Below are 4,447 nucleotides of genomic sequence, written 5' to 3'. Positions count from 1 at the left end.
TCCATTTCAGTTCACCACTGGTGAAAGGTTTAACAATAGCCCTGCTACCCTACCGCCTCCCAGCAGTGAGCAGTACTCTACCTGCTACTATCCAGTGGGTGGTCCAGCTCCCAAATGCCTACTTAAGAGCCTGGAAGCAAGTGAGGAAGTGTGAGAAGAGAAGCTGGACTCTGAGGCAGCTGCAAGTGAGATTTGGCTGATCCAATAGGAGGCTCTAGAGTAGGGATGGCCCTCCACGATTGTCCCCCATTGAGGCCTTTGCACCCCCACTCTAGCCGGCCTTTGAAGATGGGTTGCATCAAGGGAGGGAGCAAAACCTTGAGCAAGTCACTTCTCTTGGCTGAAGGCAATGCCAAGAGAGGGACTCAGATGGGGACACTGGCTCATACTACTAGCATCATCTGATGCTCCTGGCTGCTAAGGCAATGAACTCAGTGCTCCTGAAGAGGGTATCTGGATGGCACACTGCAACATTCACTACACCATTACTAACAGATGAATACTGAATGTTTTCAGCACTTTAAGAGGTCATTGATGATTTCCTGCTTTCTTGCTGCCACTTACAATATGACCAGTAAAAACAGGACAGAATATATAATCATGGTTTTTGCAGTACTCTTCCTGCAATCCAGGTAGAGCTTGTTAAAGATGAAGATTTCATTTATCCTTACCTCTCTCCAATTCTTATCCATAAGGTCACCAACTTTATCAATGCCACTCCCTTATGATTTTATGATGGAGTCGTCCTGTGGATCTCTGAAGGAAGTGCAGAGAAAAAGTAGTCTAGCCAGGGCTGTCATGTTCTGCAGTGCAGGTTGTGCACTGCAGAATCGTACATGGAGGTTTTGAGTTAAGCAAAGGCCAGGGTAGATCAGGAATCATCTTTCTTATTGTGGAGACTTTTTTCTAGACAACCTAATTTCTATTAAGTTATGCCCAAACATTTCCTATAGGTTTTAGGATAAGTAATTCTTGGCTTTGATAATGAAAGTGGGAAGAAGAGGGAGAAAAAAATAGAAGCAAAGGAAGATGGGTTTTTGTGTGAAGTCAGCTCAGATGGAGAAAGGATGAAGTGGGAAGATAGCATAAGGTGTGGCTTCACACAAGTCCCCATGAGAATGTATTTGGGATCACAGAGCTAATTATTTCATCATGAATACAGAGGAGGACAAGGACCCTTAGAAACCGCAGAGAACATTAATAGTGCAGACTTGCCCCTTTCTGGGCTAAATGTGGTGAAGGCAAATCTAAGTAACATTCTCCATTTCAGTCTCAATTTCCCCAGGCTCTAAGTGAAAGAGGAGCTGTATTTACCCATCCAAAATGATGGGCAGATAGCTGTCTAGAGACAGTGTCACCGAGAGGGTGAGAAGGGCTGTAAAAGAGCAGATATGTTCACGTTTATGGCAAATTGTGCCAGAAAATAAATTCATCTTAATCATTATATGGCTGGCGCCCAGCCCACTTCCCATCTTCTTTTCAGAGGGACTTACTAGAAAATTTAACAGATGGGACTTGGAAACATGGCCCACACAATCTGAGACTAGGATGGAGGTGTGTATGAGGGAATTGTGAGAGCAGAAATAAAACCAAAAGAGGAAATAAGTTTTTATGTTAGACTATTAGGCTTCATTTTAGTGCTAACCCTGATCAACTGGTTGTTAGGAAATGTTGAGAAGGATTTGTTTAGCGGGAAAGACTGACATTTATTAGTGATGTTTTCTCTCTCAGTTTTCTATTATTACCTAACAAACAACCCAGAACTTAAGGGATAAAACCCAACCTTGTTGTGTACTCATGATTCTGTAGGTCAGCAGTTGGCAGGTCTCAGCTGGGTGGTTCTTCTGCTGGTGGGACCCACATGGGATCACCCATGTGGCTGCTGTCCTGTAGTGACTTGAGCTGGGTGTTATGAGATGAGCTTACTCACATGTCTGGCTATGGGTGCCAACTCATGGCCTGACCTCCCTCTATGTGGTTCTCATCGTAAGGAGTCTAGTCCAGGCTCCTTCATAGGATGACTTATGTTCCAAAACGGTGAGAGCAGAAGCTGCAAAGTGTTTTGTGGCCCAAGCTCAGAAGTTCCACAGTGTCACATCTGCTGCATTTTATTGGTCAAGTATGCCACAAGTCCAGCACAGATTCAAGGAGTGTGGACAGATTGCATCTCATGATGAAAGAAACAGGCAAGTTACAGTGCAAATGGGCATGACTTCCTGAGGGATGAGAGATTTTTGTGGCCATCGTTGGAAATAATCTGTCACACAACTAAAGTCGTGAGGACGTGAGGAGTCAAGAGCAGGAGAGTCACAACACATGAATGAACCAGTCCTACCCTGTTAAGGGTCATCTTAACATACCAATAAATTCCTATCACTCTGTAGGGACAAAAGCCAGTGGCTCCATCACTAGTGGGAGGTTTAAATGGCTGAAAGAATTTTCAGACTTTTTTATATTGCTCATTTATATACAGCTGTTTTGGTGATTTTGAAATAAGGTTAGTGATACCATAACAAGGGCTTTTTAATGATCATTCTGCTAAATACACAACTGTAATAAATTTTGCTGTCATCTGCTTAAGTTAGAATTGTAAGTGGGCCAGGTATGGTGGCTCATGCCTGTAATCCTAGCATTCTGGGAGGCAAGGCAAGTGAATCACTTTAGCCCACAAGTTTGAGACCAGCCTGGGAAACACAGCGATACTCTGTCTCTATAAAAAATTTTTAAAATTAGCTGGGTGTGGTGGCACAAACCTGTAGTCCCAGCTATTCAGGAGGCTGGGGTGGAAGGATTGTTATGAGCCTGAGAGGTTGAGGTTGCAGTGAGCCGAGATCGTGCCACTGCACTCCAGCCTGGGCGATAGCATGAGACTTCATCTCAAATAAGAAAAAAAAAAAAAAAAAAGAATCGTAAGTGAGCTTTAATATCCTTTGTCATTTTTATTTGAGAATCTAAAGCAAATAATCGAAACTCGTGACTATTCCCAATGGAAATAGCATAACCATAGGAAGCATGGGCCACTTTGTGAAAATTTGATCATTCCAATAATAAAAAGAGAAAGAAACATAGTGGGGATGAAAACGAATGTTTCCCACACACCTACCATGTGCCAGGCATGCTGCACATATTAATTCATTCACTCCTCCCAAAAATCGTAAGTATTAAGTAATACTATTACCCGTTTTACAGAAGAGAAATCTGAGGTTCGGTAAGGCAAATGACTTGTGAAAAGCTGATACCGAGGCAGACAGTTCGAAGGCCATGATTCAACCTGAGTCTTTCGCTTGTCCTAGTGCCTTTCCAATATTTATTGATATCGATACATATTTTATACATATATTCAAATACATTCATCTTATCCTACTCTAAAAACCATAATTGTATCATTTTCAGCTGCAACACAACTTTATAATTATCCTTTTAAATGGTGCATAATATTTTAATATTTCTTTGATATGCTGAACCATACTTTCATTCACCATTACTCTGACTTGGACCTTGAGGTTGCTTATGCTAGAGCTCAGAACCATGAACTAGATCAAATCTGGCTTAACACAATTTCTAGGGATGCTGTAATTATTTTTCTGAACCAAACGTGTGAATAACGCATCTGCGCCTTGTCAAGTGTTTTTGGTTTCGTCATTTTCCTTGAAATGGTATTTATTAACAAGATTAGACCTGTTTCGATAATTGCAGGAGACTAAGTACATGAAATTAGGCACACATTTACATGCCTAATATTTCTACTCATTGCACCAAAACACCTCCCGCTTATTTTAAGGGTGGTTTCTTGCTCAGAACAAACCTGCTTACATCGTAAGGCAGCATTTTCAGATTCACTAGGAAGAATGAGGTTCCAATGTCACAGAACAGAGCTGGGAGAGAATGGCATGTAGGTCTCATCTCTAGCCAGCAGATGTCTCTATTTCATTCACCCTTCATTGCAGGTTCCTCCTGAATGGGAAGACTTGGGAGCAAAATCTATGAGTGGGAGTTGTCCCATCCTTTTGTCACCTCCCACCAGCCTGCAACTGCCCCTCCTCCACCCCTCCCCTAGATTCCTGATTCGTGGCACAAAGGTAATTGAAACAGGAGTGCCATTTGAGTTTAAATACATTCTTTACTTTACCGAATCTGTTTGCAAAGTGGGAACGGTAACTGAAAGCAATCTTGACAGAGCCAAAGCTTTTTCTCTTTAAATAGCACCATACTCCGTACTAAAAGCTGTATTACTGAGTCATAACAATTAATTACGTTCAGAGGTGAGAAGACAGGATTTAACGCTCTAATGCGATTTGAATTTAGGCCGTTATCTCATCCCACTGCTATTTAAAACAAGATCACTTTTCTACGGAAGCATCTGCAACTAAGGATGGTTTCAGAGCTTAAGTCTGAAGACATCCCTGGCAACTGAATATTCCTGTTTTAGCTTCCTGGTTGGGGGTGG

The sequence above is a fragment of the Mandrillus leucophaeus genome, unplaced genomic scaffold, assembly GCF_000951045.1.
Source record: "Mandrillus leucophaeus isolate KB7577 unplaced genomic scaffold, Mleu.le_1.0 Scaffold878, whole genome shotgun sequence".
NCBI lineage: Eukaryota > Metazoa > Chordata > Mammalia > Primates > Cercopithecidae > Mandrillus > Mandrillus leucophaeus.
Note: the sequence above shows the minus strand (reverse complement) of the source record.